General features: G+C 36.5%; 1 pseudogene; it reads right to left on the reverse strand.

Annotated features, from left to right (window-relative positions):
* Positions 1-21867: 21867 nt before the first annotated feature.
* On the reverse strand, positions 21868-22184 carry LOC122431653 (annotated as a pseudogene).
* Between the last annotated feature and the right edge of the window lie 1524 nt (positions 22185-23708).

Genomic DNA, 23708 nt, shown 5'->3' on the forward strand with positions numbered 1-23708 from the left:
TAGGTTTCTTATTCTAATAAAAGGTATCTACATAAGACCTATAGTGGACATCATACTTGGTATTAAGACCAGAATATCTACTATTTACTCCTTCTATTCAACTCTGTGCTGGAGGTCCTAGCCAGAATAACAAGGCTAGAAAAAACAAAATGCAACAAGTGTTGGAGAGAAAGAAATAAAACTTTATTTATTTGCCAGCGACGTGTATGTAGAAAGTCCAAAATCTATAAACTACTGGTGGGACATGGTACTTGTCAAGGTTCCTGTATATAGGACAATTAAAAGAGAACACTTGATATGTTCTTACATATCAACAACAAATATAAAAAGAGAAACTGCTATTTACTTGCATAAACATTAGATGCTTTGGAATGAAAGTAATGAAAGATGTATAAGACTTCTACACTAAAACTGACAAAGTATTAAAGATATAAGTACATTAAGTTCATAGATTAGAACATTCAGTATTTTAAAGATGTCAGTGCTTCCCAAATTGATTTATGGATTCAATGCAATATCCAATTTTCAGAAGAACATGTAAGTGTAAATTGAGCTGATTCTAAAATTTATATGGAATTTCAAAAACTTAAGATGTCACCCCAAATACTTCAGCAAGTATTTCCTGTAAACAGTTATAATATATGTAATTAGAATAGGAAAAAAAATTTATATGGAATAAAGGATGTTGAAATTAATGTGCAATTGGAGGCAAAATTGTTCTTTCCACAGAGAGGATAGGAACTCAGCTGACCCTTTGTCAGATAAGATAATTTGCATGTGTGTAGACAATTATTCTGCATTGCTATCTGGTATCTAACAATTTGAAACGTGAAAGTGTTATTCCCTCAGTTGTGTCCGACTTTGCAACCCCATGGACTGTAGCTCTACAAATTTTACTGAGCTGTAAAATAACTCCCTTAGGATCAGAATTATTTGCCTTGGAGGAGAGTTCTCTACACAAGACATAGTTTTCTACTGCAGCAGACATTTCCCCCTACAGCAAATATCTTCTCCCATTCTCCCATTCATTAGGCTGTTTTTTGTTTTGTTTTGTTTTGTTGATGGTTTCCTTTGCAGTACAATATTTTAATTCAGTCCTCCTTGGGTTAGTGGAAAACTCAACCACAGAAAATAGTTGCGTTCCCATTACTCAATGTAAAGTTTCCTGAGGACTTTAGAAAAAACTGAATACAAGATGAGGCCCCTCTGCTCCCTAGTCCATACTGTTTACTGCTGATATTTATGGTATAAGCTCAAATGATTTCTTTTGTGCCATGTGGGGTATATTCAAGTTTACCAAAGACAGAACCTCCAGATAGTCTAGGGAATAAAAATATAGGTGCAGGAAGGTGAAGGATAATGTAAGATTTTTTTGGTCTCATTAGAATTTGCAAAGATTTGCTTCTTTTCAGCTTCCCCATATATTGACCATAACACTGTTTGATTCTTTCTTTAGGTTGTTGAGCCTTGGTGCTAAGTCCAACTTTCCTAGGTGCATCAATAGCCATTCTGTTTTGAGGCCTGTCACCTATTAGGGCACTGACAGGTGGGATTTGGAGGGGGAATGGATTTTATTATTGAAGGTCCCACACTCCACAATGTACTTTCCAGTTTTGAGGAATTCTCCCTTACCAAATTTCTCATTTTTCTCCTCTTTACCTTCCTCTAACCTAATTCCCTGAGTGCCTAATTCCAGGCACTTAAAAAAAAAATTGAAGTTGATTTTTATACATACATAACATGTGCATTAATAATAGATATATAATATATATGTGTATTATGTATATCTCATATAGATATGATCCACAGGCCATCTGTATGTCTTCTTTGGAAAAATGTCTATTCAGATCTTCTGCCCATTTTAATTTTTTTAATATTTTCTCTGCTCATTTTAAAATTGAATTTTTTTGTTTTTATTGGGCTATATGAGTTCTATATTTATTTGGATATGCTTATTGGATATATGATTTGCAAATAGCTTCTCCCATTCATTAAGTTGTTTTTTTGTTTTGTTGATAATTTCCTTTGCAATACAAAAACTTTATTTAGTTTGATGTAAGCCCATTTGTTTATTTTTGCTTTGGTTGCCATTGCCTTTGGAGTGAGATCAAAAAAAAAAAAAAAGATTCCAAGACTGATGTCATGGAGATTACTATCAATATTTTCTTCTAGGGGTTTTAAGGTTTCTGGTCTTAACATTCAAGTTTTTAATCCATTTTGCGTTAATTTGTGTGTATGATGTAAAATAGTAGTCTAGTTCCTTTCTTTGCATGTTGCTTTCCAGTTTTTCTAAGACCATTTATTGAAGAGGCTGTTCTTTATCATGTATTCTTGGCTCCTTGGTTGTAAATTAATTGACTATATATGTGGGTTTATTTCTGAGCGCTCTGTTGTATTCCATTGATCAATGTGTCTGTTTTTATGCCAATACTGTTTTGATTATCATAACTTTGTAATATAGTTTGAAATCAGGGAACATGATGCCTCCAGCTTTGTTCTTTCTCAAGAATGCTTTGGCTATATGGGGACTTCTGCGATTCCATATAAATTTTAGGATCATTCTATTTCTGTGAAAAATGCCATTGAATTTTGCTAAGGATTGCATCAAATCTATAAATTGCTTTGGGTAAAATAGGCATTTTAAAAATATTCATTCTTCCAAACCATGTGTATGGAATATCTTTCTATTAATTTGTGTCTTCAATTTTTTATTAGTGTCTTATAGTTTGCATTCTGCAGGTCTTTCACCTTTTTTTGTGAAAGTTAACCAAAACAAAACAAAAACACATTCATTATTCATGGTTAAGAACATGCTTTCTACTGTCTATCATTTCCCTCATTATTATTATTTTTTGTCCAAAAGATAATCACCTGTCTGATGGCTATTTTGCTCCCTGGTTTTTGGGAGGAGAATCCATGCTTTCCACACACAGGCTTTAAATAATTTCCCTGCTTTCAGGCCCAGTTCCTGCTGTACATCCTAATTAGAATGTCCTGGTTCTAAGTATTTTGGGTTTCTTTAGTAAGACTGGTGCACTACATTCTTTTCCACTCATATTCTAAGTAGTGTTTCCTCTGGTCTTACTTTATCAGTCATCAATCTTTCACCTTCTTTCTGTTTCTAAAACTTTGTTAAAATAGCATTTTCTGGCACTTTCTTAGTGGTCCAGTGGCTAAGACTCCACGTTCCTAACACAGGGGGCCTTGGTTTGATCCCCTTGGTCAGGGGACTAGTTCCCGCATGCTGCAACTAAAAATTCTGCATACCACAATGAAGACCTGGCATAGCCAAATAAATAAATATTTTAAAAAAATAAGTAAAATATTTTGCCTGTTTTCTAGTGACTTTCCTTACTTCCTCTTAAATGTTGTGGACTTATACCCTGAAAATAACTTTCAATGTTATTTATTTATTTTTTTACACAAAGCTTTTTTGAGTTTTAATTTTTCCTTTGGGTTAGAGATTCATTTTCAATGTTATTTAAACAAGGTTTTCAGAGGGATTAACAAAAAGCATTTGGCTCTTCATCATCTTGAAGAGGAACACATTATTTAATTCTTAGAACAACCCTATGCCCTATGCCAAATTTTACAGATTTGGAAATATTGGCACAAGGAGGTTAAGTAGATTTCTCTAAGACAAATGAGCTATTTGGTGATAGAGTGGGAATAAAATCCCAGAAGTTCCACTCTAGAGCTTCATATTCTTGTTTTTTAACTAGATTCACTACTATGAAATCCTAAGGCATTTAGAAATATCCTAGGAGATAGCAGAAATATTATATCTTGGACTATTTCATTTTCAAAAACCCAGAAGACACCCGGTTAAGTATATGACTTAAAATTGACTATATTTGGCAGATGATTCTAAAATGTATCAAAGTATGTTTGCTTTGGATTATTCCACCTTGAATCCCCTTATTCAGTTGTTGGTTGTTTCATATTATTTGATTTATTTGGGGCTATTTAATCTGTTGAAAAAAATTTTTTGATCAGAGAAGGGCAATGGAAAAAAGTAGATATCATTTGGAGACATAAACAATAACAAAGGTGGAAGTGAGGTGCCTTAAAGTGGCATACATTAAGCATAAGTTTGTTTGTACATTCTTTTCCCTAAAGCCTTATTCTTTAGCGACTGCTATAAAACAAATCTATTGGGTTGGCCAAAAAATTTTTCAAAGTTTTCCGTAACATCTTATGAATAAACTTTTTGACCAACCCAATACCAGCTAGCCATGCTGAGATCTGGTTAACACCAGCAAATACTGCTTTATAAACTCTAGATGAAATCTGTGTATTTGACCATAGCAACCTATGTGTTGAATGCCAGGAACTTGGTTTTGAATATTCAGTGTATATCCTGGCACTGACCAATGAGTTGACTCCTTGATTTTCCATCCTGTTTTGCCATTGAGAATGAGCAAATCGTGGTTCTCAGAACCCCAGTTTCCTTACATATGCAGTGAAGAGGCTGGACCAGATGATCTCAAAGATCTTTACCTCTCACAGAATTCTAATTCTATTATTCAGCTCTTCTTATTTTATTTTTGGTGGTTTTTAATATATTAATACCTTTTGGGTTTCCCCAGTGGCTTAGCGGCAAAGAATCTGCCTACAATTCAGAAGCAGCGGGAGACTCAAGTTCAATCCCTGGGTCAGGAAGGTCTCCTGGAAGGGCATGGCAACCCACTCTAGTATTCTCACCTGGAAAATCCCATGGACAGAGGAGCCTGGCTATAGTCCATGGGGTCGCAAAGAGTTGGACATGACTGCAGTGACTGAGCACAAGCAATGTACCTTTTGATCAATGCTTTATTTTATTATAGTTTACACGTGGTTTAACACACAAATTTACAAGATTGCTTGATAATCAGAAAACCCAGCTTTATTGAGATATAATTAACATACTATGAAATTCAGCTGTTTAATATGTACAACTCAATGGTTTCTAGTCTCTTAACAGATTTTTCAACCGTTACCATTATTTAATTTTAGAAAAATTTCAATATCCCCCTGAAAAACCTCATACACATTAGCAGTCACTGCCAATTCTCTTTTTCTCTCTTTCCCCTCAGCCCTTAGCACTTGCTGATCTATTTTCTATCTTTATATTTGTCTGTTTTGGACCTTTAAGTGGAATCTTACAATATGTGGTCTTTGTGATTGGCTTCTCTCATTTAGCAAAATGTTTTTGAGGTTTACTTGTGTTGTAGCCAAGTGTCAGTATTTCATTTCTTTTTGTTGTTAAAAAGTGTTCCATTTTATGTATATACCATATTTTGTTTATCCATTCATTAGATGGTGGCCATTTAGGCTTTTTCCACTTTTTGGTTACAGTGAATTATGCTACTGTGAACATTTATGTAGGCATATATTTATATTTCTCTTGGGTAGAGACCTGGGAGAATTGCTGAGTCATATGGTAACACTATGTTCAGCATTTTGAGGCACTGCCAAACTGTTTTCCAAAGGGTTTGTAATATTTTACATTTCTACCAGAAATATATGAGGGTTACCACTTTATTATATCTTTACTAACATTTATTATTGTTCTTTTTATTATAGCCATTTCTATTATGAGGGAAGTGGTATCTCATTGTTCACTGACTTTTTATACATCTACACTTTCATGATCCTCACCCAGATAAAGATATGTAACATTTTCTTTGTCCTGAAAGTTTTTTTGTGCCTTTTCTCAGTCAACATCAGTTCCTTGCTCCTAGGTAACCACTTTTCTGACTTAAAAACACCATAAATTAGTTTTACCTGTTCTTGGACATCATATAAATGGAATCAGACATTATGTTTGATTTATAATCAAAGTACATGAATGTTCATAGCAGTGTTATTCCTAATAGCCAATAGTGAAAGCCACTCAAATCCCCATTAACTGATGAATGGATTGGCAATATACAGTATATCTGTAAAATGGATACTATTTGTCAATCAAAAGGAAAGAAGTACTGATACACTCTTTAGTGTGGGGCTTCTTTTAGTCAATGTAATGATTTTGAGATTTTTTCCATGTTATTGAGTGTATCAGTAATTCATTCCTTATTATCGCTGAGTAGTATTCCATACAAATAATGTAAAACCTCAGACCTATCACAGTTTTTGACAAAATGACATTCAATAAACATACACTTGTTTATAAAATCTCTTAGCCAACCTAGGAATATGAGGAATTTACTCAGGGTGGTGATAAGGATATCTCAAAGGAAATTTAGCATGTGTCATACTTAATAGTAATACTTGAAAAGCACTCTCCATTATATCAGGAATGGACCTTAGTTTGGAGTGTATTAATTGCTGTAAGAAACGAACTCCAAAATTTCAGTAGCTTAACAAGATAGAAGTACGTTTCTTGCTAATATAACAGTACAATGTGGATGTTCCTCATCAGCATATGACTATTCTAGAGCTCATTCAGAGACCCCAGGCTTCTTCCATATCCTTCGAGAGTTCACAGTTCTCTGCTTATAGCCAGCAGAGTAAGAAAGGGTGGTGAAGACATGCCTGTTTCTTAATTAACTTTATCTAGAAGTGACAGATACCATTTCTACTCATAACTGCAACTATACCCTAGGGAGTTTTAAATCTAAATTATAAACTGAATTTAAATTGTAAACTAAAATCTGAGTGCTTTTAATACTAAATCAATGGCTCCTTCCTGAGGCCACATCTTGTAGAATAGAAATATGAAATCAAGCACATTTTGAAGAAGAAAGTAGAATAAGTTATGACTTAGAGGGCAAAGCCAAAGACTGAGCAACACAGTTTAATATTATAGTGAGAAGATTTCCCATATTACGGTAGCAGTATTAAAACTGTGACTACACGTTTTTAAAAAACTTCACAGTTTTCAGACAAGTCTAAAACCTTGGATGTAATTTAGTTGGAGTTGTTGTATTTCACCTCACTTTTACATTTCTTTCCTATTCTTAGTGATTATCTATATCCATGGTTCCCAAACTGTTTGCTGAGGTGCTCTAGGCATTCCAGTGAACTTACAGGAACCTACATTTTTAAGAGACCTGGTGTCAAGTGTTGGATACCATGCAAATTATTGCTACTAGGTTCTGAACATAGCTAATAATAAACAGAAATGGTTGACTATTTCTTTTGACCTATGGTGCTTGGTGATGTTGAACATGTTTTCATGTGCACATCGGCCATTTGCATAGCTTATTTGGAGAAATGTCTATTCAGGTCCTTTGTCCATTTTTTAGTTTGGCTTTGTTGTTGAATTGTCAGAGTTCTTTTTTTAAAAAATATTTTAATATTTATTTCATCTCAGTTGCAGCACAAAAGCTCTTCCTTGTGTCATACAGTCTGTTTAGTTGCGGCAGATGAGATCTGGTTCCCTGACCAGGGGTCGAACCCTGGCCCCCTGAATTGGGAGCATGAAGTCTTTGCCACTGGTCCACCAGGAAAGTCCCTGGAGTTCTTTACATATTCTGGGCATTAATCTCTTATAAAATACATATATGTTCTTTCATTGTGTGGGTTGACTTTTGCTTTATTTATTGTGTCCCTTGATGCACAGTTGTTTTACATTTTGATGTAGTCTAATTTATTTTTTCTTTTATTGTATGTGCTCTTGGTGTCATCTCCAAGAAATCATTCTTGAACTCCAAATCAATATCATTAAGCTTTTCACCTATGTTTTCTTCTAAGAGTTTCATGTTATATTTAGTTCTTTGACCTATTTTGAGTTGATTTTTACATATGTATAGTGTATAAGAGTTCAACTTCATTCTTTTGCATGTGAATATTCAGTTTTTCCAACACCATTTGTTGGAATGGTATTGAATGATCTTGGCACTCCTGTCAAAAAGCGTTTGACCATTTATACAGGGTTTTTTGGTAGGAATTGGGGGGGGTGTCTCTATTTTATTTCATCATTCTACATGTGTATCTTTATGCTGGTACTTCTCTATTTAGGTTACTGAACTTGGCAGTAAGTTTTGAAATCAGGAAATGTGAAACCTCTGACTTTCCTATTCTTTTTCAAGGTTGTTTTGGCTATTTGGGGGTCCCTTGAAATTCCATGTGAGTTTTAGGATAGATTTCTTTCTTTCTGTAAAAATACAATTAGGATTTTGGTAGGATAGTTTCTGAAATACTATAAATGTTAGCTGTAACTATTGTTGTTATTATTATGTTATTATTATATTAAGTTTAAAATCAATTTGGTGACCTGAAATTCCTGTATACAGAGTTTAGGAAAAAAATTATATATATATATTTTGAAGAATTAAACTTCTATAAGCTTTTTAAAAACTTAACTTTATTGAAATATAATGTATGTACAATAAGCTGCATGCTTTTAAAGGGTACAGTTTGATGAATTTTATATATACCTTTAAAAAAACTACCATAATCAAGATACAGAACATTTTCATCATCACCCTCCCTGCAGATCTTCCTCTTGCGTCTGTGAGGTCTATCCCTCCTGCTCCTGGCCTCAGGCAATCACTGATCTGTTTTTTGTTGTTGTTGTTGGTCACTATAAATTAGTTTTCATTCTTGTGCTTTTTGTGTAAATATCATCATATAATGTTGCACAGAGTCGGACACGACTGAAGCGACTTAGCAGCAGCAGCAGCATAATATAATGTGTGTTCTCTTGTGTCTGGCTTCTTTTACTCAGCATAATGAATTTGAGATTTATCCATGGTGTGTATATAGGCATATCAGTATTTCTATTCCTTTTTTGTTGCTCAGTAGTATTCCGTTCTGTGGATATACTATGTTGTGTTTATTCATTCACCTGTTGATGCATATGTGAATTGCTTTCAGTTTTGGACTATTGTTAATAAAGCTATTTTGAACATTTGTTGCAAGTCTTTGTGTAAACATGCGCTTTCATTTCTCTTGGATACACACCTAGGGGTAGAATGACAGGATCATATTGCAGATGTATGATTAATTTTAAGAAACCCTTGAGCAGTTTTCCACAGTGGTAGTATTATTTTACATTCCCATGAGCAGTGTATTAGAATTCTCTTATGGCTTTTTAAACAAATGTTTACATAGATGGTCCATTTTTATTGTAGAAATATTTAAAAATATGTGAGTAAACAAAATAAATCACTCAAAATCCTACTACAAGACATCATAAGTTAACATTTTGGAATATGTTCTTCTAGTTTTTTTAATACCTATGCTAATTTTTTTATGGTTTACTAGGCTTTTTAAAAAAGTGAGATATAATTGATACATAACATATCAGTTTCAGATATATAACACAATGCTTTGATATTTGATACACTGCAAAATGGTCCCTACAGTGTCTAGTCACCATCCATACTTACACTATTTTTAATAAAAGTTGTACTATATATACTACTTTGTATTTTGCTTTTCCCACTAAACATGGACTAATTTCTATTTCAGTAAGTATAGAGTTATGCCATCATTTATAATAGCCATACAATATTCCATTGCATCAATGCATAAAACACTGAAACTACCATTTGGCTATTATTGGACCTTTAGGTTGTTGCCTCTTCCCCTTCTTATAAATAATGTTATAATGGACATCATTATATTAATATAGTGTTTATTTCACTGCTTATTTCTTTATGATAAACTCCAAGGAGAACCGCTCTCTCTAAAAATATAGAAATTTAAAAGATATTTAATATTCATTGCCAAATTGCATTCTAGCTCTGTTGTTGTTTTTCACTATCTTTATTTTCTTGGGTATGTGACTTAACCTTTTCTAAGCATCATTATCTCCTCATTCATAAAACAGAGAAAATGTAAAAATGTAATTTTAAAGCAGTTAGCACAGTACCTCCTGCTGCTGCTGCTAAGTCGCTTCAGTCGTGGCCGACTGTGCGACCCCATAGACGGCAGCCCACCAGGCTCCCGTCCCTGGGATTCTCCAGGCAGGAACACTGGAGTGGGTTGCCATTTCCTTCTCCAGTGCATGAAAGTGAAAAGTGAAAGTGAAGTCGCTCAGTCGTGTCCAGCTCTTAGTGACCCCATAGACTGCACCTACCAGGCTCCTGTACCTACCACATGGTAAATACTCAGTGATAGCTATTCTTTTCTTTTCTTTCTTTTTTTTTTTTTTTTGCAGTTTTTCTGGTTCATATTCCTACCTGGAGTGTTTAAGAGTTTGTGGTTTCTCAACATCTCAGATACAAGTTTATTATGAAAAAAATTCACTGCCGATCTGATCATTGTATTTCTTCTTTTGTGAATTGTCTTCCTTGATTATAGTCTTAAATAATTTTCAGACACTGAGATGAGCAATAGGCAGGCAGATTCTTTACTGTATGAGCTATGGTAGAGTCACAATAGAACACCTAGGTTTTATTAATAAAAAGGTCTCTAACAATTAGGTGTGAAAGACAGGTGATTTATCCCATTAGTAAATTCAATAAATTTGGTGTTTTTATTATATTTGTGAATTTATGCTATTGGTATTCATTGTGGCTTTGAGATTCAGGGCAGCAAACTCAGAGTGCATTTGAAAGATTCAATACAAATCAGCTTTAAATATGTATTTGACATTATTACTTTTCCATGTTGGCCTGGTTTTTACGCCAATTTTTATGTTACAGTGCTAATAAAATGAAACAGAGCTGCATAAGCTCAACTTTATTTAATCTGATTTTTTCTTCTTTTTTGTTTTCTGAAACAGAACCAGAGAGCTGAGATGTTTTTGTTAGGTTACATTTCCGGGGAATCCATAGTGACAGATTGTACTTGGTAATTTTATATTAAGAACACCACTATATGTAATCAAGCTATTTACTTAAGAGCTTTCAAAATTTTTCATGTTTAACTCTGAGCGGTGGTGGGGGAAATAAGAGTAGACGGTGGAAGGAGAATGGAAGAGAAGCACATCAAGTGTTTCTGTTTTGGCTTTGTCCTTGGAGTTCACAGATGTTTAGAAGGGAGAACAAGTTCCGGAAGAAGAAGAACAAGACTCCTGAAGACAGCAGTCTTCTATGATGGAGGGGAAATGTAGCTAAGGGGCAATGAGAAGGTACCTCCTGACTAGCTTCTCCCTCCCAAATTGTCATATATGTGTCCAAAATGAAACAAAACAAAACAAAATGAAATCTTTCCCTCTCCTCCAACCTTCTAGAGATTTAAGGAATTAGTCTATTAAAATGCTTTTACTTAATGTGAATTACGATGGTTAGACATTCAATTTTCAACTCTTCTGTGGTTGTTCACTGACTGATAACCCACTAATAATAATGAAACTGTTGACTGAAAAAAAAAACACACAACCTAAAGGTTGAGAGTTATATTTTATTTGGTGGACATTCTTAGGAGTTCAAGCCCAGGAAACAGCATCTCAAATAACTCTAAGAGACTGCACAGAAGGGGCAGGGGCCAGGGGGCAGAGGGGAAGCCCGGATATAAGTTTTTGCAACAAAAAACCAGGTAGTTGGAATATCAAAAGATTATTGTTACTAAAAGAAAATCAGATATCTCAAGAAATTTAGTGCTTTTCTATGTATGGGAAGATGCAGGAAATCTGGGCTTACTGAAATCATTCTTTTGATATGCATCTAGACTATTTGGGGCTTCCCTTGTGGCTCAGCTGGTAAAGAATCTGCCTGCAATGCAGGCAACCTGGGTTTGATCCCTGGGTTGGGAAGATACACTGGAGAAGGGAAAGGCTACCCACTCCAGTATTCTGGCCTGGAGAATTCCAAAAGGGGGTCGCACCAATTTTGTGTGTTCACTCATAGAAGTAATAGAAATAATAAATCTAATATAGGATTGCAGGCCACTTGCATGTCTCTTACAATTTTTCTTTATGTGTGTTTGGCTATCTCATCTTGCTAGTAAGCCCAAGTTTGTGTGCCTGACATACAGAGACCAAACTAACTGAAACATTGAAGTTTGGAGCAGGGAAAGGTTTATTGAAGAGCCATGCAAGGAGATGGTTTGCTCATCTACCTAACCCCCAACCCTATACTCTCTGAAAGTTTTCAGCAAACCATTTTTGAAGGCCAGGTGAGGGGGGGTGTTGCAGGGTTTGTGATCAGCTACTGCCTGTTTCTCTGATTGGTGGATGGTGAGGTAATAGGATGGTGTCACGGGGGTTAACATTATCAGTCCTTAGGCTCTGGGAAGCCTGGGGCTATGTGCTCATGGTCATCAGATAGTTAACATCTTCCATTTGTTAGGGGTTTTTCACATCTATGAAACAACTTGGGAAATGTGCATTAGTTCAGTTCAGTTCAGTTGCTCAGTCGTGTCCGACTCTGTGACCCCATGGACTACATGCAGCATGCCAGGCCTCCCTGTTCATCGCCAACACCCGGAGTTTACTCAAACTCATGTCCATTGAGTTGGTTATGCCATCCAGCCATCTCATCCTCTGTCGTCCCCTTCTCCTCCTGCCTTCAATCTTTCCCAGCACCAGGGTCTTTTCCAATGAGTCAGTTCTTCACATCAGGTAACCTTGAGTATTGGAGTTTCAGCTTCAACATCAGTCCTTCCAATGAATATTCAGGACTGATTTCCTTTAGGATGGACTGGTTTTGTCTCCTTGCAGTCCAAGGGACTCTGAAGAGTCTTCTCCAACACCGCAGTTCAAAAGCATCAGTTCTTTGGTGCTCAGCTTTCTTTATAGTCCAACTCTCACATCAATACATGACTACTGGAAAAAACATAGCTTTGACTAGACAGATCTTTGTTGGCAAAGTAATGTCTCTGCTTTTTAATATGCTGTCTATGTTGGTCATAACTTTCTTCCAAGGAGCAAGTGTCTTTTAATTTCATAGCTGCAGTCACCATCTGCAGTGATTTTGGAGCCCCCCAAAATAAAGTCTGTCACTGTTTCCACTATTTCCCCATCTATTTCCCATGAAGTGATGGAACTGGATACCATGATCTTAGTTTTCTGAATGTTGAGTTTTAAGCCAACTTTTCACTCTCTTTCACTTTCATCAAGAGGCTCTTTAGTTCTTCTTCACTTTCTGCCATAAGGGTGGTATCATTTGCATATCTGAGGTTATTGATATTTCTCCCAGCAATCTTGATTCCAGCTTGCACTTCATCCAGCCCAGCATTTCTCATGATGTACTCTGCATATAAGTTAAATAAGCAGGGTGACAATATACAGCCTTGACATACTCCTTTCCCTACTTAGAAACAGTCTATTGTTCCATCTCCAATTCTAACTGTTGCTTCCTGACCTGCATATAGGTTTCTCAGGAGGCCGGTCAGGTAATCTGGTATTCCCATCTCTTTAACAATTTTCCAGAGTTTGTTGTTGTCCACACAGTCAAAGGCTTTGGCATAGTCAATAAAACAGAAGTAGATGTTTTTCTGGAACTCTCTTACTTTTTTGATGATCCAGCGAATGTTGGCAATTTGATCTCTGGTTCCTCTGCCTTTTCTCAATCCAGCTTGAACATCTGGAAGTTCACGGTTCGTGTACTGTTGAAGCCTGGCTTCGAGAATTTTCAGCACCACTTTGCTAGCATGTGAGATGAGTATAATTATGTGGTAGTTTGCACATTCTTTGGAATTGCCTTTCTTTGGGATTGGAATGAATACTGACCCTTTCCTGTCCTGTGGCCACTGCTGAGTTTTCCAAATTTGCTGGCGTATTGAGTGCAGCACTTTCACAGCATCATCTTTCAGGATTTGAAATAGCTCAACTGGAATTCCATCACCTCTTCTAGCTTTGTTCATAGTGATGCTTCCTAAGGCCCACTTGACTTCACATTCCAGGATGTCTGGCTCTAGGTGAGTGATCATACCATCATGATTATCTGGGTCATGAAGATCTTTTTTGTATAGTTCTTCTATCTTCTGCTTCTGTTTGGTCCATACCATTTCTGTCCTTTATTGTGCACATCTTTGCATGAAATGTTCCCTTGGTATCTCTAATTTTCTTGAAGATATCTCTAGACTTTCCCATTCTATTGTTTTCTTCTATTTCTTTGCATTGATTGCTGAGGAAGACTTTCTTATCTCTCCTTGCTATTCTTTGGAACTCTGCATTCAAATGGGTATAACTTTCCTTTTCTCCTTTGCCTTTCATTTCTCTTCTTTTCACAGCTATTTGTAAGGCCTCAGACAACCATTTTGCCTTTTGGTATTTCTTTTCCTTGGGGATGTTCTTAATCCCTGCCTCCTGTACAATGTCCTGAACCTCTGTCCATAGTTCTTCAGGCACTGTCTATCATATCTAATTCTTTGAATCTATTTGTCAGTTCCACTGTATAAGTGTAAAGGATTTTATTTAGGTCATACCTGAATGGTCTAGTGGTTTTCCCTACTTTCTTCAACTTAAGTCTGAATTTGGCAATAAGGAATTCATGGTCTGTGCTACAGTCAGCTCCAAGTCATCTTTTTGCTGACTGTATAGAACTTCTCCATCTTTGGCTACAAAGAATGTAATCAATCTGATTTTGGTATTGACCATCTGGTGATGTCCTTGTGTAGAGTCTTCTCTTGTGTTTTTAGAAGAGGGTGTTTGCTATGACCAGTGCATTCTCTTGGCAAAACTCTATTAGCCTTTGCCCTGCTTCATTTTGTACTCCAAGGCCAAATTTACCTGTTACTCCAGGTATTTCTTGATGTCCTACTTTTGCATTCTAGTCCCCTATAATATAAAGAATATCTTTTTTGGGTGTTAGTTCTAGAAGGTTGTGTAGGTCTTCAAAGAACCATTTAACTTCAGCTTCTTCAGCATTACTGGCAGGGCATAGACTTGCATTACTGTGATATTGAATGGTTTCCCTTGGAAATGAACAGAGATGATTCTGTCATTTTTGAGATTGCATGCAAGTACTGCATTTTGGACTCTTTTGTTGGACTGTAATGGCTACTCTATTTCTTCTAAGGGATTCCTGCCCACAGTAGTAGATATAATGGTCATCTGAGTTAAATTCACCCATTCCAGTTCATTTTAGTTCTCTGATTCCTAAAATGTCGATGTTCACTCTTGCCATCTCCTGTTTGACCACTTCCAATTTGCCTTGATTCATTCACCTAACATTCCAGGTTCCTATGCAATATTGCTCTTTACAGCGTCGGACTTTACTTCCATCACCAGTCACATCCACAACTGGGTATTGTTTTTGCTTTGTCTCCATCTCTTCAGTCTTTCCGGAGTTATTTTTCCACTGATCTCTAGTAGCATATTGGGCACCTACCGACCTGGGGAGTTCATCTTTCAGTTTCCTATCTTTTGCCTTTTCATACTGTTCATGGGGTTCTCAAGGCAAAAATACTGAAGTGGTTTGCCATTCCCTTCTCCAGTGGACCACGTTCTGTCAGAACCCTCCACCATGATCTGTTTGTCTTGGGTGGCCCTACATGGCATGGCTCATAGTTTCATTGTTAGACAAGGCTGTGGTCCATGTGATCAGATTGGTTAGTTTCCTGTGATTGTGTTTTCATTCTGTCTGCCCTCTGATGAAGAAGGGTAAGAGGCTTAGGGAAGCTTCCTGATGGGAGGGACTGACTGAGGGGGAAATTGGGTCTTGTTCTGATGGGTGGGGCCATGCTCAGTAAGTTTTTAATCCAATTTTCTGCTGATGGGTTGGGCTGTGTTCCCTCCCTGTTACTTACCTGGGTTAAAGGATGGTGGAGGTAATGAAGATAATGGCGACCTCCTTCAGAAGATCCCATGCATAGCACTGCTGCACTCGGTGCCCCCAGCCCTGCAGCAGGCCACTGCCGACCCACGCCTCCGCCAGAGGCTCCTGGACACTTACGGGCAAGTCTGGGTCAGTCTCTTGTGGGGTCACTGCTCCTTTCTCCTGGGTCCTGGTATGTAGAAGGTTCTGTTTGTGTCCGCCAGGAGTCTGTTCCCCTTTCCTGTGTAAGGTCTGGCTGCTCTGTGTGGGGTTAATGGGACCTCCTCCAAGAGGGCTTAATCCATACCCAGGTGTTCTGCACCCAGAGCCCCGGCTACTGTTATTTAGGTACTTGAGAGAGGAGCTAAAGGAGAGGATATGGGAGAAGGCCTGTCCCTGGGAAGGCCCCATAGGGTCCTGCTTGGTTACAATCTCCTTAGAGGGTAGAAGATGAATTTTAACAGATTGTTTAAACCCATAAAAGTACGTATGTTATTAAATTATATTTCTTTTTCTATGAGTTCTATGTCCCCAAATTTGAGCCACTCAAAAGAGAATATTCATGAGACCAGGTTCAAATTGAATCTGTAATTTCTTTTATCAGAGCCTCCAACTTTGTTACTAGACTCCCCAGTGTCTAGGGGTGTCCTAAAAAATGTTTAATGACTGCGTTTTATATAGTATATATGTTTGTTAGAATTTTACTGAAGGATGTGTAGGATACAATTTACAAATTATAATAAAAGTATAAAATGATTTCATTGTAAATTCCATATAGCCAATTAACTCTCACAGAATGCTGACTTTTGCCAAATTCTTGTATCTGTAGCCAACCCATGATTGCAAGTCAATCATGAGTTGACAATTTTTGTGCTATTTATAATGTAATAGTTATAGATATGAGACACTTTAAAGTTTAGTCTATTATTAACATTTTATCTAACACTTTCCAAAGTCTGCATAGACAAGAAAACAATAAGTAAAGGCCTGATTTGTAACATTTGATGATTTTCATGTTGTGAATATACTCACTATGGCCAATTTCAATCTACCAACATGGTGGAACTAAATGGAAAGGCATATATGATAGCCCATATTGTTTTATTTATTACCTATTATTTTCACCAAGCAGATAAAATACATATAATTTCAAAAGCATAGATAATAGCAAAAATAATTGGGAATTGAAGAGTTTTGCATGTTTATTTTCTTCATTTTTTAATATAAGTTATTTAATTATAAATTTACAGAAGTTAATTTTTAATAACAAATGTTAAAATGTTTTAAACAGCTTACTTGTAGTATTCCTGAAAATTAACAGTGGGTTTTTGTGAGCTGGTTCATTGGAAGGACTGATGCTGAAGCTGAAACTCCAATACTTTGGCCACCTGATGTGAAGAGCTGACTCATTGGAAAAGACCCTGATGCTGGGAAGGATTGGGGGCAGGAGGAGAAGAGGACGACAGAGGATGAGATGGCTGGATGGCATCACCGACTCGATGGGCATGAGTTTGAGTAGACTCCGGGGGTTTGTGATGGACAGGGAGGCCTGGCGTGCTGAGATTCATGGGTTCGCAGAGTCGGACACGACTGAGCGACTGAACTGGACTGAACTGAACTGAAGGAGATGGTCCTAATAAACCGCTGATTCCCAGAGGCCTCTATATTCTTGCTCCAGTCTAGATTGATCCATGTCTACAGTTACTGTAGGGTTATCATATTAAATTTTTTTTTCTTCTTTTATTTCTCTTTGCTTTATTATACTCCCTCATCTTGCTGGAGTACATCCTCAAATAACTTGCAAAGAAGTTACCTTTTATATATGAAGTAAAAAGAACAAAATTTGAGTTCTTGTATGCTTGATGATATCCTTATTTTCTTATACTGACTGAAAGTTTGGGTATAGAACTCTAAGTTGAAAATTAATTTGAAATTTAAAGGGTTTGTACCATTGATTTCTAAAAACCTGGGCTGCTGATAAGCAGGTTGGTCCATACATTTCCCACTTCTGGGAGGTTTTAAGATCTTTCCTTCATTTTGGAGTTTTGAAATTTCATAGAGATGTGTCTAGGTTTATTTTCACTCATTCTGTGAGATACTTGGTGCGATTTTTTTTAAAATAATGTCCTTCTTTTGGCAAAACCTATTGTACAGGGTCTTTGATAATCCCACATTTTTCCTCTTCTCTTTTGCTGAAGCCTTATCAGTCAAATGTGACGGGTCTCAGATTGACTCTCTGTCTTACCTCTGTCATATTTTTTTCTATTTTGCTTTTTGTTTTTCAGTCTGGGAGATTTCTTCAACTCTATCTTCTGTCTCCTTAATAAATTTTAGTTTAGACAATTGTATTTTTTAATTTCCAAAAGCTATTTCCTTTTCACAAGTTGTTTTCTTCTCACAGCATCCTTATTGTTATGGACTCATACTTTCTTAAATCTTTCTGAGAATTACAAATATAACTTTAAAAATCTCTTTTATTCTTCCTTGATTGACTTTGTTTCTTCCAGGGCTATTTTTCTTCTTTATTTTGATTTTTTTCATGTTTCCAAACTTCTGAACACTCAGTAGTACATTCATTTCCAGTAATAGGAAACTCAAACAACCTTAAAATAACACTTTCATTTCATGTGCTTATATTTTGAAACAGCAATTTCACTTTGTGGAATTAATTTTTAAAAATGAGAAGATATATTGATATATTCAAGGATATTCACAAAGCTTTATCTTCAGTAATAAAAATAGCCAGCATATATTGAACACTTATGTGCCAGTCACATTTAAGGGCTCAACATTTCAAACCCCCTTAATTGTCACAACCATTTGAATTCAATATTATTATCTCCATTTTACAGATGAGGAACAAACCAAGAGGTTATTCAGCTTGCCCATGATTGCACAATTAGTAAGTGCAGGATTCTAACTCAGACTGAGGGTCCAAATTGAGGACTCTTAACCAATGCATACTAATACTGATGTGGTAGAGAAAGATTAGAAATAATTAGACCAAAATATTAATAGTGATTATATTTGGATAATGGGATTATGAATACTGTTTTTATGAATTTCCTTTTGTTTAAACAATTGAAATTGTGGGTACATATAATTTTCAAAATTGCTATCTTTAAATTGAAATGGACATCACATATCATAAAATTTCCTGACTTAAAGTGAACAATTCAGTGGTTTTTATATATTCAAACATTACATGAGTATCATATTAATTAAGACAATTTTCGTTATTCCCAAAATAAATTCTTTAACCATTAAGGTGTCAGCTCTAATTCCCTCTTCTTCCCAACCCCTAGGAATCAGTAATCTAATTTCTATCTCTTTGAATTTATCTATTATGGACATTTCATATAAATGGAAAAATATGTGACCTTTCGTGTCTGGTTTCTTTCACTTTAACATAACTTATCTATGACCTCAGGCAGTTACAATGTTAAAAAATTGCCTCTGGTTTTTTTTAAAAGATTATTTATTGAAATATATTTGACTTACAATACTATATTATTTTCAGGTATCAGGTCAGTTCAGTTCACTCTCTCAGTCGTGTCCGACTCTTTGTGACTCCATGGACTGTAGCATGCCAGGCCTTCCTGTCCATCACCAACTCCCAGAGTCCACCCAAACTCATGTCCATTGAGTTGGTGATGCCATCCAACCATCTTATCCTCTGTCATCCCCTTCTCCTCCTGCCCTCAATCTTACCCAGCATCAGGGTCTTTTCAAATGAATCAGCTCTTCGCATGAGGTGGCCAAAGTATTGGAGTTTCAGCTTCAACATCAGTCCTTCCAATGAACACCCAGGACTGATATCCTTTAGGATGGACTGGTTGGATCTCCTTGCAGTCCAAGGGACTCTCAAGAGTCTTCTCTAACACCACAGTTCAAAAGCATCAATCCTTCAGCGCTCAGCTTTCTTTACAGTCCAGCTCTCGCATCCATACACGTCTACTGGAAAAACCATAGCCTTGATGAGATGGACCTTTGTTGACAAAGTAATGTCTCTGCTTTTGAATATGCTGTCTAGGTTGGTCATAGCTTTTCTTCCAAGGAGTAAGTGTCTTTTAATTTCATGGCTGCAATCACCATCTGCAGTGATTTTGGAGCCCCCCAAAATAAAGTCAGCCACTGTTTCCACTGTTCCCCATCTATTTGCCATGAAGTGATGGGACTGGATGCCACATTGCTATTTGATATTTTCATAGTTACACACCATACAAAGTTACTATAAAATATTGACTAAATTTCCTTTGCTGTACATATATCCCTGTGACTTAACTTATTTTATGACTGCTAGTTTGTATTCTTAATTCCCTTTACCTATTTTGCCCTTTCCCTTCCTCCTGTCCCCTGTGGTAACCAATACCTTTTTCTCTGGATCTGAGTCTGTTTCTGTTTTCTTTTTTTTATTTTGTTTTGTCTCTGATTTTTTTTTTTTTTACAAACACCCATAAGGAAAATGTTAGCACTGAATGACCTCTGGGCAAGGTTTTATGTTGTTGTTTAGGTGCAACTGTGTCTGACCCTTTTGTGATCCCAAGGACTGTAGTCTGCCAAGCTCCTCTGTCCATGAGATGCATGCAATAAAAAGAATAATTTTTTAAAGAAAAATGTGCATTAATTTTGAAAAATAATTTTTAAACAAAAGAAAAATCCTATTTGAATATTAAACTTCCTATGGTTAATATTTGGCTTCGGTAGCATTAGACATCTATAGCCTTAGCTTGTGAATATTTTTTTCTACAGGGATTGAGAGGATAGTATTTATAGTATAATTAATAGATATGTACAAAAAGAAAGATCACTGTTTTGAGCATACTGAGTTTGGGTTATCAGGAGGATAGGCAGATGTCCAACAGGCAGTTGAAAATGTGGACTTGAGCATTAGTCAAGACGTTAAGATTGGTAGAAAAGATTGAGTAAAATTCCCAAAAGAGGAATGTAAAGAGAAGAGGAATGAACCATGGGCATAACCAAAGGGAGTACTTACTTTTGGGGTCAGAAGGAGAAAGAGGAATCGGAGAATGAGAACTAGATCTGAGAGTGAACACATTATGAAAAATCATGGGAGAAGACGCTATGAAGAAATAGGAGTTGTTGATAGTGACTGGCTGCAGAGAATCTGAGGAGGATGAGAACAAAGAAAAATCTATTGGATTTGATCCTTCAGTGGTTCTCAAGAGAGAATTTTTTGTACCTGGTGAGGGTGCACATGGTTAGATGGTGAGGAAATAGAAACCCAGACAAAGAAACTTGGTGGTAAAGGAAAGGAAGTGGGAACAGGAATGTAATTCAAGGAGTAGCCTGGTGAGTGGAGGTGATGTGTGTGTGTGAGTGTGTGTGTGTGAGTGTGTGTGTGTGTGTGTGTGTGTGTGTGTGTGTGTATTAAGATGGGGAGCACTTCAAAACATTTATACATTGGCAGGAAGAAGTCACAGAAGAAGGAATGAGATGTAGTTAAATGTGGTCAAGTCGTGGGGATTCCTGATGAAGTAAGGCCCCAGAGAATGGAAGAGAATGAGGGACACAGAGGGAGCTTTCACTTTGAGATAAAGGAAGATCATTTCTTTTTTCTTTCCTTTTTCTTCATAGCAATCACATCTATTTATTTCAGGATATAATATGCTATTTAGACCCATGCATGGTACTAAAGTATAATCCTGTTTAGATATTTTATTTTGCCAAGATAGGTTCTAAAAATCATAAGACTGAATAGATTAATGATATAATATGTATCAAACTTAGATTTAAAATGTAGATCAGGATTCTCACTGACTCTGTCCTACTGCTAAAGATGTTGCAAAGATACACATTTAGAAGACCAGCCTGCTATTCACTCTTGAGACTCTATTCAAATTGAAAAGAAGTACACCGATATTTATAGACAGCTTTTATAAAAAGGGTATTTCTGTGATGTTGCAAGAAGAAATAGTCAAAATTTTATTCTTTATGACTACTGACATGATTTACTATATACATTATATTATATTTCAGACCATCAAATTAAAATGTTATCCTCATATACATATATACTACATTGTTATATTTGCACATATCTTTTCCAATTTCAGACTAAGCAAAGACATACATTTGGAGCTGTATTAATATATCAAAGTAAAAGACAACCCAACTTAGTACCAAGAAATATCATGACCGTCGTGTAGTGTTTGATAGAGAAAACACTGATTTTTGACACATCACTTTATTTAGATAGCAGTCTGGTCACACATGGTTCAACGACACGCAAATAATAAACCAAATATAATCAGATGTTAAAGATTGGTTTTCAAACATTATAACCAATTATGCCACACTTGCCTATGATCTCATCAACATAAAACTACACTAACAATTCAGTGGCCACCAGACCATTCAGTGAAGCTTCTTTAATTTAACTCTGAGCTCTTTGAAGCCACTAGTTTGAGCACTAATGACTATTTTTTTTAAACCTCTGAATAGCAATAGGGATCTCAGCAGGGTTGGAGGAACCAACTCAACTTTAACCTAGTGCCAAATTTTGGCCAGTCAAGGCTTCAAGGAAGTCACAGCAGCATTGACCAGGGCTTGAGCCTTCTCTGTGAGGTTATGGACAAAGTGGGCCATGGTTCTAGAATAGAAAAATCTCACCCAGAACTGGAGGGTCACCACTTTCTCTGAGACAGTAGTGAAGGAAAGGAGGATGGGATATAAGACAAAGAAGTGGTGTTAATGTGGAAGCCTGTCCACATTTTGAATGAAGTAATAAAAGAGGTCATTTGCAGGGAATAAGGAGACCTGGGTAGAAGGGGATTTTACATATATAGAATAGTCTTATAAAAGTTATAATTAGAAAAGATGCCAAGTTCTTTTCTTAATTTAGCAAAGCAGATGGTTTGCAGCATCATGATGCAAGAGAAAGAACTTTAGCTTTGGGACCACAAAGACTTGAGTTTGAGTCCTGACTTTATTCCTTTTAAACAAGTTACCAAACTTGTCTTTTTCAGTTTCTTCACAGTAAAATGGGGACAACAGTACCTACTTTGTCATAGAGTTATGATATACAGTCAACAAGTCAGTTAACTTCCAACAAACATTTATTAACCTACTACTCTGCGTGTAGTACTCCACTAGATGTGTATCTTGGAGTATTTTGAAGTCTAAGAGGGAATTTACTTCTCCTTCATTCTTTTGAGGACATAAAATAATTGACTTTTAAAAAATTATTTATATTTATTTTTGGCTGCACTGGGTGTTTGTTACTGCAAGTGAATTTCCTCTTGTTGAGGAACACCGGCTCTAGAGCGTGGACTCAGTTGTTGTGGTACATGGGCTTAGTTGCCCCGCAGCATGTGGAATCTTCCCAGACCAGTGATCAAACTGGTGTCCCCTGTGTTGGCAGGCAGATTCTTAACCAATGGACCACAGGGAAGTCCCCAGAATAATCAACTTTTGCAGAATTGTGGAAGGACTTGCTAGTTACTGCCCTGTCTGTTTTTATGTAAATACTAGGTTAGGTCCTGCCTGTAGGTGTTTTTCCAGTCTGCCTGGTTTTAGCCACTAATGCTGGGTGAGTCACTTCTCCAAGTCAGCATCTGTGCTATTCTGACCTCTTGCCCCCTGGACAGCGGGCTTGGCAGAGGGAACCCTTTGCAGCTGCCAATCATGAGGCGTGAGTGGCCTTGGGCTACTGACCCCTTCAGTGGTGATTCAGCATGTTTCATTCTTATCTCTGCAGTAAGTGTGATGTGTATTTTTTTTCCCATCTCCCTTTTGTTGTTGTTGTTATTAGCAGCTAAATCTATGATTGTTTAGCTTCCAAAGAGCATCCCGGAGGGAAATGGTGCCAGACCAAGGACCTGAGAACAACTGACCACAATCATGAACAGTAATGAAATCTATCCATTTATAATCTCTGTTACTTTCAGGAAGAATAAGTAAAGACATGCATCCTTGATTAAGGAAATTGGAATTAATTGTAATGATTAGACTTGGAGTGTGAATCTAGAGACATAGTAAATTAAGTTCTAACAGAAGTGCTTTGGCAAAAGGATTATAAATTAAAGGTTTAATATGTGTACTCTAGTTACTTAAGTGATTGTCACATCATTTAAGCATTTAATAAAAATAAAATTGCTCCAGTGTCATCTG

The sequence above is a fragment of the Cervus canadensis genome, chromosome 30 (genome assembly GCF_019320065.1).
Source record: "Cervus canadensis isolate Bull #8, Minnesota chromosome 30, ASM1932006v1, whole genome shotgun sequence".
NCBI lineage: Eukaryota > Metazoa > Chordata > Mammalia > Artiodactyla > Cervidae > Cervus > Cervus canadensis.